The 15,777-nt window shown below is 44.7% G+C and overlaps 2 long non-coding RNA genes across 2 annotated transcripts; one reads left to right on the plus strand and one right to left on the minus strand.

Annotated features, from left to right (window-relative positions):
* On the plus strand, nt 1-11,030 carry LOC115537763 (uncharacterized). Its single transcript, XR_003974865.1, has 4 exons — nt 1-62; nt 244-370; nt 10,578-10,642; nt 10,794-11,030. It is a non-coding gene; the product is annotated as an uncharacterized LOC115537763 (long non-coding RNA).
* LOC115537765 (uncharacterized) lies at nt 7,561-9,424 on the minus strand. The gene is made up of 3 exons (XR_003974867.1): nt 8,834-9,424; nt 7,987-8,033; nt 7,561-7,839 (listed from the first exon to the last, which is right to left on the minus strand). It is a non-coding gene; the product is annotated as an uncharacterized LOC115537765 (long non-coding RNA).
* Nucleotides 11,031-15,777: the final 4,747 nt, after the last annotated feature.

Here is a 15,777-nt window from a genome sequence, read left to right on the forward strand (position 1 = left end):
GTGGATCCCGTTATCATTTTAATCATCGCCATCAACAGTTTATATATCATAAACCGATAAAGGTAAAACCATTACTTTCAGCATTCATTAATAACATGTTTACTACACATTTTTATTTTTATAGAATTTCTTGAGAAAGGTGGGGAGGTTACTTCTGGGTTATTTATGAGTGATGTGGGACTGTGTAGTTTTACAAATAGGATTATGAAGCTATTATTAATATAACATTTTTGTTACTCCTAGGCCAAAGAAGGACGAGGAAGGAGCTCAAACAACCAAAGTACTGAACCCTCTCCTCAGGAAGTCGTTCCTCTGTGAGATAACGGGTTCAACCTCCTGACCTTATTACCGCACCATCAGACACAGCAGGGTAAGACTGTGGTCTCAGGAGCCAGGATCCTTGAGTGAGGCTGAGGTGTGTAAAAGGTGAGTAGGTGTGGTCTGTAGGGGCTGATACTGACCTCTGAGTCCTCTGCTGGGATTAGAGTCTGCTGCTATGTTGCCCGGTGTCTTCATCTGAGATGGACTGGGAGGATATTTTGATTCTGCAACAGAGAAAGACTTTGAAAAGGTCAAACAGACAATGTGATGGGTACAACCCAGGCAACTTCAGCACCACAACAACAACAACATGGACGACCTTGGTGACCCACCACAGAGCACACGTCCAAGAGCAAAGAAACATATCTGGATTAATGGGAATGAAACGTTTGACTAAATAAACAATTTCAGTTTGGTCCCTTGAAAAGCGTTGACATTTTTGTCATCCTTATGATCCCACTATTTTCTTTTACGAAACTTAAATTCATCTTTAAGGCAATGAATGGATGAGTTGTAACATGCGTCCATCATCTTACTGTACCGTCAGTGGAATTGTCTTCTACACAGATTTAAAAGAAAACCATCTCCAACGGATTACACCAATTGTTATGTATTAATATTGATCATTTTATTTGTATTAGGCCTATAAAGTTGTAATCAGCCATTTTCGAAGACTTTTTGAAAAACGATGTACTGTATATTCTGGTTACCCGCCTTCTCCAGTGAACCGCCTCCTCCCCAAACCGGACACAACTTTACTGGGCAAAAAGGCCTGTTTAATCCAAAATCAAAAAGATTCATACTGAAAATAACACGAGAAACCTGGGAGGAATCGACGGTCCTATCCCACGAGAACCTGTCTCTCTTTGCTCGAGCCACATGGCTGAGAGAGCCCTGATTGAGTGGAGAAGCAGGCTATTCAAAATCCTGCTTCTCCACCTGTTCCTCAGGTGCTCTGCATTTAGTTAATTGGCCCCCGCTCCAACACCCTCAATGGCGCCATCTGGGGGTAGACTGCTTCCAGGGGTGCTGGGCCGGATCCGGGTTGCCACACTCCTCCACCCTTTGATGCAGCTTTGGGGCCTCGTGTTGGAGCGGCGGTCCTGCCTGAAGCGGAGCTGCTCCCGCTGCCGGCGTCGCCCGCTGTGTCGTCGCCCGCTGCCTCGTCTCCGGCTGCCTCATCTCCGGCTGTGTCAAGGCTGCTTTGGAGGCTGGCGTTCACTCAAAAAAATGGTCCGTAGCTTGGTCGAGTCCTCGGTCGATTCTCCGCCATATGTGGCGACCCGGCCCCAGGAATGTCTCTACCACTCAGGAAATCAACATTTGCGTTGCAGTAGCAGAGAATGGCCTGCGGGGCAGTATGTACATTGTTAAATACATGAATAGGCTTGGAATTAGTAGTAATATGGAGGTTTCATATTTTTACAAAATGGATTATGTGAACATTGCTGAATAACAATCATGTATATTAAATGTATTGCAGGAGTTTAGCTTGACACTAACCAAGTGAAAGGACAATTAAATGAACCGCACCAAACATGTAGAAGTCAATGTGGGATTTTAATATATGAAAACAAAAACACTTGACAGAAATGTAATACAATTTTATAAAGGAAAGCAGAGGAAAACATTTTCCAAATTAATCTTTTTGAAATGTCACCACCATTCCGAAAGCAAGTGAAGAGGTTTGTGTAAAAGCAGTCCTCCCTGACCAGCTCTGTCCCTGACTCTAAACCCTGACTCTCAACCCTAACGCTAAACCCTCTGAGGGCAGGAAGACGCGCCTTCAGTGTAAAGATTTGAACCAGAGAGAAGGAAGAAAAGAGGAAGCAGTAGAAAGTAGTGAAGTAGTGAGGTTAGTGACAGACGTGAGGGAAAGGCGTGTGGAAGCACACGGTTACATGTGGGGTCAAGAAGATCACTCCCACTGGAGGTCATTGATCCATCAGCCTCAGACTGCTGAGCTCAGCAGGTCTTCTGGAGGACAAGGCTCAGATGAACTGAGGAGACAGGACCAGCAGGATGTCAGGATCAGGGCTGGTTTAGCTCGGGTGTGACTACCCCCGACCAAACAAGATCAGGTGAGGTTCAGCTCAGGTGCATCTGCCCGGACCAAACAAGGACATTGATTAGGTTCATTATTCAAAAGATGCAACATTATCTGAACCAAAGATAAGTCATTAAGGAGCAGACAGGCTTTAGGGCGCCTTTCTCAAGGACACATCACTGTATTCTGAGGACTTGAATCCGGCACCATTGGTTTGAGAGTTGAAACCCCAACCCCCTACCTAGTCCACCATGTCCAGATAATGCAAACTTATGAGGAATCCTTGATGGTAGAGTGCTGGTGATCCTCAGGATTTTCCTTCCAGATGTACGGCTTCTCCATCAGTCCTCCAGATTCCTGGTCTGGTTAGAAACGCAATTTGTCTCTGATGTAAGGTAACAAACACAGTAGTACTTTGTCTCTAATGCAAGGTAACAAACACAGGAGTAGTTGGGCTCTAATATCAGGTAACAAACACAGTAGTAGATGGGCTCTAATGCAAGGTAACAAACACAGGAGTTATTGACTCTAATGGCGCGTAACAAAGTAGCAGCTGTAGTTTGTCTGGTAAACAACCACAATAGTATGCCGGAACTTGTACTGGACAAACTAATCCTGCGTTACAACAAGTCCACTGTTTATTTTAGGCAAACTTACGAGGATCCTGGTTGGTGGAGCGATGTCTTCCTCCAGAGTCTTGGCTCCTCCATCAGCTCTCCACAGCCAGAGTCGTGGTCTGGAACAAACAGAGTGAGTCTGGCCCCAAAGTCTGGTAACGAACATGTAGTTGGTCTTATTTTTAATCCCTTTATTCCCGGTTTGTTTGGTTAATACAAACTTACAATCCTTGTTTGTAGAGTGATGTTCATCCTCCAGATTCACGGCTCCCCTACCAGCTCGCCTCCTCTCCAGGAACACGTTCTAGTAAGAAAACACAGCGGTAGTTGGTTAACGCATAACAGCTGTATTTTGCCCTTTAAGTCATCCATGTAACTAAAAACAAACTTACGAGGAATCCTTGTTGGTCGATTCCTAGTCGTCCTCCAGCGTCTCAGCTCCACCAGCAGCTCTCCTCAGACAGAGTCCTAGTCTGGAAAAAACAGCGGAAGTCTTGCTTCAACATGTGGTAAAACAGATGTAGTCGTCTGGTATATATGGTACAAACGCCGGTAGTTTGTGGTAGCAGTGAGTGTGATGATCACTTCCGAGTCAAGCTCCATCTACCCCATGACAGACGTCCTTCACCAGGCAGGGCCTCCACAAGGCAGGGCCTTCAGCACGACTCCTCCAACAGCTCCTTCAGCACGGGTCCTCTATCAGCTCGGCTCCTCCAACATCTCCTTCAGCACGGCTCCTCCAGACATGGATTCCTGGTCTGGTTACAAACCCAGTTCATCGCAGCAGTAAATCACCTGGGGACGAAACACACCCCACCTTCTGCATCCGAGGGTCACTTGTAAAATGGAATACAAATTTAAACACTTAAATTAGACAATGTCTGCAGATTGTCGCATTCAGCAACTCATCCACTACGGTCGTAGGATCACTATTAACATTATTTGCTCATATGACTACTACATAACCCCCGTATGAATTAACTAAAATCACAGCTTGGCACAGATTTAAAGTCATAAGATGATCAAAACTAGACCTAAACTACCGTGGATTTTAGTGTTTCAGATGAGCTTGGTGATGGTTACCCTCTGGTCCAGTGCTGTGGCCCCCTGGTCTCCAGCCTCAGTCTCCGGTCCACCCTGGCACCACAAGCCTCTGGTCCCCAGCCTCTCAGCCTCGCCGTTCAGCTACAGCAGCAGGTTTATATCAGCATTTTGCCCTACAATAAACTTAATTGACTCAACCGAAACAGAGTTGCACAATTAATTGAACTATTATTTTATAACTCAAGGCTAGAAAAGACTTGAGACCAGACATGAGCATCCCGTTTTCGGGAACGAAGACAGAGCTGACCACAAGTTTAAAGAAGTGGTTCAGGCCATGCATTGAAACTGACCTGAGAAGTCTCTACTCACACAGAGCACTGACCTGTTCTGGCGGACTTCTGACTGGAGGTGGAGGTCTGGCTCTGGGTGAGGAGGTGGAGGTCTGGCTCTGGGTGAGGAGGTGGAGGTCTGGCTCTGGGTGAGGAGGTGGAGGTCTTGCTCTGGGTGAGGAGGTGGAGGTCTGGCTCTGGGTGAGGAGGTGGAGGTCTTGCTCTGGGTGAGGAGGCAGACACCTTGGGACAAACTACATGTTACCTTTTTAACCTTGTACAGTTCTAGAGTATCTTCTATTGTAACATGTGGGAATGACTGCCATTATTTTAGCTTTGATATTATGAAGTTGGTAACTGAACCAAAGTCGTTGTTTAACGTCATTCCATTGGATAGGGTTTAACTTCTGTGGCAATTAATGACAGCAGATATTTAGAACGTACAAAAGCTGAAGTAACAAAGAACTCTAAGCAGTATCGATATTAAATCAAATATACTCAGCCATATTCAGGTGCAAGGTTCCGTTGAAGAAATGTCAAATTAGCTTCCACCTTGAAATGATTTTCAGCCTCCCCTGATGTAAAAAAATGGGCCCGCAAGTAGAACGCCGTTTTGTACGCAGTGAGAGTCCCGTCACGTCATCGTGGTTAAAAGTACGGCGCAACCATCGGAATTTATCAACATATTGTACGACGTACGCATCAGTATGTATTTAATATCAGACTTAAGTTATTTTCGATAGGGGCAACAATTCCTAATCGAAACCGACTGAAATAGAATAGGAAACGGCTCGAGGTTACGCAAATACAATCCAGAACGTTCTGCCAGATTCCCTCAGGGGACTCCAGTCCAACAAACTGCCAGGTGGTTTCTTATGGTTGTCAAGACTACAACGTTCTATGCTAACCATTGGGACTAAATCAAGTGACCGCACTCAGAACCTTCCACGGCGGGAAGCACAAACCGTCCGACTGGAATCCGAACATTCCGGCCGGAACCAACCAAAGAAAAAACAGAACCAGCGCCTCACCTTGAGCTGAACGGAGGAAGATCCTGAAGTCCAGCGATGGTCTTCATTAAAACACAGCCAACAGACTTACCTTGAGGAGATCTGTTTGTTGCTGTTGGTCATTACTATTCAGTGTACCTTTACATTATTATGCACCCAGTGTGTACAAGTTATATCACTCAAAACCATACGAAGAACCAAACTACCATGTACGTCCCACAACAACTTTAAAACTAAAATCATTCAATACAAAACCGTGCAGACATTTATCTAGATTATTCCGGGTATAAACCATACAGAGCAAATCTAAACGTTGAGCCGAGAGCCGACCATAGCCCTGCAACGTCACCCTGACCGCCTCATCACCAACAGCAAATCATGCCAGCCAGCCAACACATGTACAGCTCCAGTGAGAAGTGGGCATCTGAGTGAAAGGACTGCCCATAATAAAAAGAACAACAATTCCTGAACTATCCAACCATCTTCATGGTTTAAAGATTTACAGACTGGACATTCCATTGTGTTCTAATCACCTTAGTCTGCTCCCTCGTTACTTATAAAACTCTACATCTCCATCAGTAGAGTGTTGCATCCTACTCATGGGGGTGTGGTCTGAGTGAGCAGAGATACATGCTGGGATACAGTGCTGTCTGAAGTCTTCAGTTCTATAGACACGCCCCTCAGGAGAAACCAAGTATTTAAGAAACTGTCGTGACATCAGTTACATGAGCTGGAATATCCTTCAAGATGGCACCAGGATTCTCAGAGGAGAACGGTCAAGAGAAAGATGTGGGGGTTCTTCCCCTCAGCCAGTGGAACACAACAACGGTCTTCATCAGAGTACCATGGAAACATTCTCCTCTTTATACCTTGAAGCCCCAGTGAAGGTTTCCACAGGGCTCTCTATCAATCCGGCCAGGTAGGAAGAGCCGTCTCATTACAGGTCTGAAGGTCATCTTGAAAATCCATTTAGGTCCCTTTCCAACGTCAGACTCTCCTTGTGGAATTCCTTTTGGTGTCCATCCTCCATTGATCCTGATTGGTGTAGTCCTAATTTGAAGTCACTGATCTGAACACGCCGCTTGCATCCTTTTACACTTGAGTTGGATGCACTCCTTCCTGCCCAGTGTGTTGGATATCGCTCTGGAGCGTCGCTCAGGGCTCTTCATGTCTACTGGAGGCCCTTGAGTAAACGTGTGGCCGTCCATCAGGTATGATTTAGTTGACCATTCCAATATCCCAAGCCAATCACACAGACCCCCGTATGAACATTATCACGGTCAAAGCAAGCCGGACACACATAGAACCCAGGACAGGCACGTAGAACCCCATGCCAGGTGTGAGAGGGAGACACACACAGTAGAACCCTCAAAAATCTTCCATCTCATGTCAAACCCAAACACACACACACACAGACACACACACCACTGAGCCATAAAAGGCCAAACAATCATGCAGGGTAAAAACCTCATGCCAAATAACGTTCCATCATTCCCCCCCCCCTCCCCTCCCCAGGCCTCCTGCCAGGGCACCCATAGCAGAACCACCAATTTCTCCAGAGATGTAAATTATGCACAACATTCTTCAGTGGCGTCCCACATTGGTGATGGATTATGCTTTGCGTCTCCAAAATATGTCCCAGGTTGATTCAACGTCTCTGAAGTCATGTCTTTGTAGTCAAGTGGTTTCCTGAATGAGGGGCCTTCACAGATGCAAACGGTGCAGCTTTAGTCAGCCTGAGGACAGGAAGGAGGTCATCTGTTCAGAAGACCACCCAGTGGAGGGGGGTGGCTCTGGAGGAGCAGGATCCATATGGGGATGGCCCCAAATAAGACCTTGGAAATGAAACCTTCCTGAGGAGTGACGATGCCTGGAGGGGACTGTTGAATGTGTTCCATGGTACTCTGTCAGACTGAAGTTGTGTTTTAGCCGTTGAGATGAGGAGCCCCCTCATCTCCCCCTGGTGTTTCTCCTTCTGAATCCCTGTCTCCATCTTTAAGAACATTCCAGTCCATGTAACTGACGTCACGACAGATTCTCAAACACTCGGTTTCCCCTGAGGGGGCGTGTCTACAGACCTGTAGACTTCACACAGCTCTGTATCCCAGTATGCACCTCTGCTCACTCAGACCTCATCCGTAAAGCAACACTCATGTGATGAAGATGCAGAGCTCAGGAGAGTAGAATGAAAGAAGACTGCAGATGTCAGCTTACAACAATAACTTGTAAGCCTGTAACCATTTTAACAAATCATTAAAACCAACATTAACCAAACACCTAAGTAACCCATGAACCAATAAAACATCCTTACTACGCAGATCAACCGTGAGGTAACAGGTTAACTCACCAGGAAGCCAAAATACATCAATGTGCCCAAGAGTAATGAGATATTAATGACTTACAGTTTGCAGTTCATCTTCATGGTTAAGTTGGGATACTCACAGAACTGCAGTTAAATATCCATGATAGACCTTTGAAGGAAGGAACAGTTTACTCATGGTCCAAATTTCAAATGAGTTAAACCACCACAATCCCCGATTCCCCTTCACACATTATCAGTGATTTATATTCAACATACAAGTCACGTCAGTTGTGCTTTGCAACACAATTCTACTCACATCAGGTTCAGATGAGATGCTCCTCTTTACCTCAAAAAGTCTCTAACCTGTGAAACAGGAAGAGATGTTAAATAAGTCACAACAGACCTCAACAAAACAGTACACACACACGTTCTGGTTTCTGTGAACACAACAACATACGTTTGGGAGACGCTACACTGCCAAACAGTGGAAGACACCACTGTACTGTCCGGTTCCCTCTTAAGTGAAACACACCAGATGCAACCAATTAACTAATTAAGAAAACCACTTGGCAGGCGAGCTGCGGCAGCTAATTAGTAAAACTCAAAGCAGGTTCCGTGCCCTGTGGTCTTTTTGGTAACAGTGAGAGGCTATTTCAGCTCCGTGTTTGATCTTAAATGACCTCCCTCATTTTAATTAAAGGGATGAGTCTGATTTAGATTCATGCTTCAAAACGAAAAAAAGCCTTCATTCAATTCACCTTACTGTGCGACACACACACACACACACACACACGTGAAGGTAATGTAACCTTCATACACCGGACTTTCAAACCCAAAGGATGGCAAGGCACACAGTTGCAAATAGGTTTTTAACAACATTCATTCCCCCAGTGTCAGATAAGTGCCAAGTATACAGAGGAGGCCAACCCCCAAATATCTGAAAATAGTCAAATAAAAACATTCAAAACCAATTCCAAAAACAAATAATTCAATCAAAATCAATTATTAAATATTCTCTATAATAAATCAAGCATATTCAAAATCAAAAACCGGTACTTCAAATAATGTCAATAAATCACATAATCCATTAGCAAAATAAATGCAAATTAAATTCAATCACTGAGTATATTTAACCATAATTTACAACATGATGGAATAATCACCTCAGTAGATATTTAGCATCTCGTGGAGAGCTGAGCACCCTGCTCAACACAGACAACCTCTTCTGGCAACAGCATCCAGCAGACTGTCAGAAGGTCAGCAGCTCACCCCTTTTATACCCCATGGCCCCTCCCACTAGACAGGCTCAATCAACAGGGGGATTATAATACTTTGGCATATTGCAGGTCAACCATGAATAAACTCATCAAATATACAGCATGCATGTTAAAGTCCATTTCAACTTTTAGATCAGTGATTTTCACTAGTGCATTTAGGCTTGTCGCTCATTAATGTCCAATGTCAATGTTCAGTGTCCTCCTTTGACACAAGGGAAAATGGTTTGGCCCAAATTGGGCCAATCAGTGGCAGCAGGTGTTTCCTGACACCATATTTAAAGCCCTCAGCCCCACCCCGACTCTTTTAGTCTGCAGTACCGAGCCATGGTGAGAGGGAGATTGTTTGTGGCTTGAATAAAGAGCTTGTATGTATATTGTATGCTTGAAGGTTTGCTGTTCATGCACTATCCATCAATGCGCGCTATTGACGGGCAGTTAAACAGACAGGGACAGTGGTCAAACTGTCACACACACACACACACACCACAGATACACACATATAGATTCACACACAACATATAGATACAAACCATATGCACACACAAACGACAGATACAAACCATAGGTATACACCACAGAGATACACACACACACACCATAGTTACACACCATATAGATACACACCAAAGATGAACTTAATATAGATACAAACTATATAGATTCCCCCCCCCACACACACACACACACACACACACATTCTGGTCACTAAATACTACTCCCCCTTCTCTCTTCTCCTTTTCCCCTCTAATCCTTTTCTCCTCTCCTTCCGCCTCTCTTCCACGCATATCGCATTTTTATTGCCTCTACTCAAGAGAATTGATTTGGGTGGAGATTTCTAGGATTCATAAACATCCGGGGCTTAGCCCAGAGTGAAAATGAAAATGCTTTATTGTGCATGCAAACTTTTTCATAATGCTTTATCTAAATAAACGAAATACGCGGTTTATTATAGCTTTAAATAGCTACCTGACTGCTATGCTGCTTATCCCCAAATGTCTAAAGTTCCATTCAAGTTAGTTAAGCAAATGAATACAAGTGAGGCACACACACACACACACACACACACACACACACACACACACACACACACACACACACACACACACACACACACACACACACACACACACACACACACACACACACACACACGTGCACTGATCTGACTGGGGATAGGATAGGTTAATACACTTGAGGTGGTAAACAGGTTGTTGTTTATTCTCTTGCCAGAAGGACTATGTCTATCTAGACTAGGCTACTTATAAATGTTTATGAATATTTTTATTTTATCTTTTTAATTTTTTTCCCAAAGATCATATTCGGGGCTAATTAAATAACATCCGAGGCTTTAGCCCCAAATAAAACAGCATAGGGACGCCACTGCCTTAAGCTAACCTATTTATCCACGATAGCAGACACTTAAATAATAGTTATAATTGCATGCAACTTATTTATCTCAACGAAATTTCAAATAGTATACTAGATACATACAAATATATATAGAGGACAATATACGAAAATGAAATGGCTAAAGTTAATGCAAAATTATGATGTAGTCCAGTACAAACAGTCTACTCTCATTGCAGTCTTTGGAAGTTAATTCTGATTGATATACTGTTATCTTCCACAGCATGACGTAACACATCTCAGGAAGTGGTGGCGCTCCACTGTGTTGGAGAATCTCCATACTGAAGGGTATAGTTCTTCTGAAGCAGATGTGCTGTGAATTCCAATATTAACACAACCGTAACAATGACCTACAACAACTATTTGTGTGTGTGTGTGTGTGTGTGTGTGTGTGTGTGTGTGTGTGTGTGTGTGTGTGTGTGTGTGTGTGTCATTGCAGACGGTTTGCTCATTTCACGGAGGAGGGCAGAGACATGGCAAGAGGAACTCTACCACCTATCTTCAGTATCCCGAGGAAGCGCTAAGTGTCCGAAATGGAGGAGACATAACATTTGTCTTTTCTTTGTTTCTTTATTTTTTTATTGGTTTGTTTGAAGAGAAGAGCAGAAAATAAAATTGATAATAATGGATACCAATTCCAAGAAAAACATTATTTGAAACGAAATGAAATCATATATTGATGGTTATTAAGCACACAATATACACTGCAAGAAAATAAAAATGCAGACGTTTTTTGCAAAGCAAACAATTTCTGTTCCCTCTTTCTTCATTTGTCACGTGAAGTTGTTCCCCATTTTGTTATACTTTTCCATCTTTGCCAGTACGTATTTTTTTTTATTAGATCAATATTAATTTAAACAAAAATAAATAAATATAAAGAGAAAAGTCGACTCTCTCTAACTTTCAATTCAATCTAAGTATTACAAAAAACATTTTAATAACTCATATTTTAAATGACCAAAGTCAATCAAACATCCGTGGTGTAAAATGCAACATTGTTTTTTTACACTTGGGGGAGTAAGGAAAGGGTGTCGTTGTCTTCTTCACTAAACCATGTTCATTGGGCCAGTAACTGATAAGCCATCTTCACAAAAGAATATCTAGGTCATGTTTATTGTGACGGAATTAGGATGTGTCTTGCTGTCATTGTTATTATTCTCATCCTTATTAGAGAAAGAATAATACATATTTTCTCTTTCTGTTCCAGAGAGATTATCCTCTAGCCCACTTTGGACCGTTTGGATCACATCAGGAGTCCTAGGGGTTCTAATTATCATTTTAATCATCACCATGTTACTTTTTTAAACCTCCTGACTGTATGACCGGTACCATCAGACACAGCAGGGTCAGACTGGGTCGTAGGGGCCAGGATCAACGGTCACATGTCATTTATGTTTCTTTATTAGGCCGGGCTATTTAAATAGCATTAAAGGTTATAAACAACAGTAAAGGAGAGCAGACAGTGATGTAATGTAATCATTTCTAATGGGTTATGTTTCTTTATTAGGCCGGGCTATTCCCTCTATTATCTCTTTGTTAAATCATTAATCTTGTTGGGTTGGATTCTTCTCTTGTTTTTTCCTTCCTCATACTGTTTCACCTTTTACCGGAAGGTGTTCAGAAAGGTACCAAAGCAAGGTGGTGCACACCCACACACACACACACACACACACACACGCCCACACACACACACACACACACACTTTGTGTCTCCTTCGCGTTATTCTTGTTGGCCAGAAGGTGAACTACATCGAGGTGGATTCACTGCCCCCTAGTGGCTCCACATGCAATAAGTAACAACACATGGCTTGATTAACAGACAGATGCGCATTATTTCAACGCTACTTACAGTGAATACTGATATGAGGTCAAGGAGCAGGTAAGGGATAGACAGTGAGTACTGATATATGTGATTAAGTAGAAGGTAGGGGATAGACACTGAGTACTGATATATGTGATTAAGGAGCAGGTAGGGGATAGACAGTGAATACTGATGTGATTAAGGAGAAGGTAGGGGATAGACAGTGAGTACTGATATATGTGATTAAGGAGCAGGTAGGGGATAGACAGTGAATACTGATATATGTGATTAAGGAGCAGGTAGGGGATAGAGAGTGAAAACTGACATATGCGACTACATGTGATACAGAAAAATTTGGATCCATCGAGATGGATTGTAACTTTATGGTTTATTAACAAATACAAATCATAAACAGGTGCACATATCTTTAATAACTTGACGCAGAGATGAGCAACGTTTGCTACAGTCCACTGGGTAGGCTAGTAGACTGATCTATCCAGCACACATCTAGGTGGACACGCCCACCTGTGATGTCATGAGGGGCCGATTTCCAAAACGGCTTGTAACGGCTAATCACACCACACCTGGTGGCATGTCATGGGAGCTTTAAATCTCCGCGTTGTCCTCGCCCCAGGATCACCAACCCCGTAGCTGCCTGCCATCCACCCCGTGTGCTCCTCTGCCTGCCCAGCTGCCTGGAATCCACCCTTGCCTGTCCATCTCCTGTTGTTGTTCCCTGCCTCCTGCAGGTCGTCCTGTCCACCAACATCGCAGAGACCAGCATCACCCTCAACGACGCGGTGTACGTCATCCACTCCTGCAAGTAAGAAACCCGGTCATGATGTTTCTGAATGTGTCTTTGTATTGAGTGTGTATATACTTTGGGTTTTGACCCAGTGTCTGAACACAGGCCACCTATATAAGGTGGCCTGTGTTCTATTATATGCCTTTGGTTGCACCATGTACAGCACTTTGGCCAATGAAAACAGTTTTTAAATGTGCCTTATGAATGGATTTTACTTACTTACTTACTGTGGGGATTGTTGATGTTTCCTTGGGGTTGGTCGACCAGAAGTGGACGCTGTGGACAGCAACGACGAGCTGCCCTCTCTGGGACGTCCCGTGGCCCACCGTGGAGCCCCGCCTGGGCGAGATGATGGTCATGGGAGGCATCTTCAAGGGAGCGTCCTGCTCCCACCATAACCGCTCGTTTACATATCCTCCCCCTCATAGAGGAGGGAGGAGGGGAAGAGGAGGAGGGAGACAAGGAGGTGAAGGAGGAGGAGGAGGAGGCGGTGGAGGTGGTGGTGGAGGAGGAAGAGTGGGGGAAGGGAGGGGATGATGATCATGGGAGGCCTCTTCAAGTGGGCGTCCTGTTCCCCACCACCAGCGCTCATTCCCATCTATTCTGTATCTATGTTTGAACACTGCGTCCAGAAGCCAAACTCATTTGAGTTACTAGTGCTGTATTGAAGTTACTCGTTGCTTTTCCAACAGTTACCTGTTACTATTTTAATCAGTGACTTTATATTGTCGATCCTTGCTTCGTTAGATGAGTGCTAGGCCCTGTCCCATTCCTCTCCCCTTAACGAGAACACTTCCCTCCACAATAAAGAGTGAAGTGATAGTGAAGATCGCTCCATATGAAATGTGACACCACTATAATTAATATTATGCAAATTAGCGTATTGAACGTGCTCCCCTACGTCACGCGCAGCACCGACGTGTCTACACTACGGGAAGGAGCCTACTACTATTTTCACCCACGTTTGAAGATGTCACCCTTGTGTCGAAAATAAGACAACCTACACATTCAGGTCGTACAGTTAAATCCAGTCTACGGATAAATAATTTAACATAATGTATAACAGTTTGAGAAACATGGGAAAATAGCCGCTTGCTGAGTTCGCAACGTGTCCTGGGTCATACGTGATACTCCCTTGGCTGTAAGTGAGGTACCGAGCTGGCGAGCTGCCAAGGGACTTTAAGTGGAAATAGGCCCTCTCTCTTGCCCCTAAGTATTGGATCACCCTACCAGTGGCGATTCTAGGGGGTGGCCTGGGGTGGCCAGGGCCACCCCTGAAAGCTCATCGGCCACCCCTGTGGCCACCCCAGATGTGATAGGTAGTTGGTGAAGTTCGTCAACACAAGAAATACTGTCAATCAATGCACTGCGTAGCGGTTATCAATGAAGTACGACATAACATTGTGTGGGGAATAGGTATTTTGGCGCCCCCTCTGGCTGCAGGCGCACACCTGCTCGTATAGACGGAATGAAACCGTCACTGAAATCCGTAGGTCCACGATACAAACCCCTTGATTTGCTGTGGCCCCCATTGGCCACCCCTGGAATAATCTTCTGGAGGCGCCACTGCACCCTACCCCTCCGAGGGAACGCACAACTTCTAGGGCTAGGGCTCAAATCTAGGGCTAGGGGAATAATAGGATGGGGCCCTAGATACTATTGCATCCCTTCTAGGCGCTATAAATGTTATACGATGTGGTTTGAATTAAACAACACATGACCAAACCAGCAATTTTAGAAATCAACTCTATTCTAGTCTTCACTTCTGGTGTGTGTGTGTGTGTGTGTGTGTGTGTGTGTGTGTGTGTGTGTGTGTGTGTGTGTGTGTGTGTGTGTGTGTGTGTGTGTGTGTGTGTGAGCAGAAGCGCCTCAACACGTCCACCCTGAGGATGACCCTGGAGGCCAAGGTCCAGCTGGAGGACATCCTCTCCATCTCTGGCTTCCCTGAAGGTGATTGGTTCACGTCCCCCCTTGCCCCGCCCACCGCAGTCTCTCCTAGGGTCTGGAATCAGCCAGGACGATGCGGTATGAAAAGCCGTTGTGTAAATACTGAGATTCTGTAAATATTGTGGAACGGTATTTCGATCTTTCTGGAAGGTTTACGTGGTGGTTTCTGTTCTACAGGTCCTCAATGCAAATGGACGATTGTCGAGCATGCATAACATTAAGCGATACTCTATTGAGCAATGTTGTCAGAGAGACACAAATCAGTACTTTCCTATAGAGCACACTCTATAGGAAGGTACTGATTTGTGTCAATCTGACAACGTTGCTCAATCAAGTATCGCTTAATCAAAGAGTCCCGGTTCTCCCATGAATGGATTCCTATTCCCCCAGTCCCTGCTTGCTCTGCCCTGAGTCAAACCCCTGCATCCAGACATCGTGGCTCTGTTGCTTTTCTTGCATATCATCGACATTTGGTCTGCGGATGGAGTTTTAGTCTTCAGGTAGTCGGTCTGAAATGTTGGTAATCGGTCATCGTATGACGTGTGTCTAACCAGAGAACCATGAGTGTGTTTATCAGAGGGTCTGATGAGCCGGGTGTTGAACGCGGAGGGGGCAGACAACGGTCTGGATGTGGGGGTCAGCCTGTTGACCTTTGGGCTCCTACCCCAACGGGTGCTCCTACATGGAGAGGCGGGGGATCCTGACCCCGGGAATGAGGCGACGCCCTCATCCACAAGACCTCCGTCGACTGTCCTTCAGCAGCCAGGACATGACCTTCCCCTCGCCCTGCTTCGATTTCGGGGAGAAGGTCAGCAGATATTTGCGTTCTCAAAATGACAAAACATCTGCATTGTATATTAACAGAAAAAA

The sequence above is a fragment of the Gadus morhua genome, chromosome 23 (assembly GCF_902167405.1).
Source record: "Gadus morhua chromosome 23, gadMor3.0, whole genome shotgun sequence".
In the NCBI taxonomy this organism is placed as follows: domain Eukaryota; kingdom Metazoa; phylum Chordata; class Actinopteri; order Gadiformes; family Gadidae; genus Gadus; species Gadus morhua.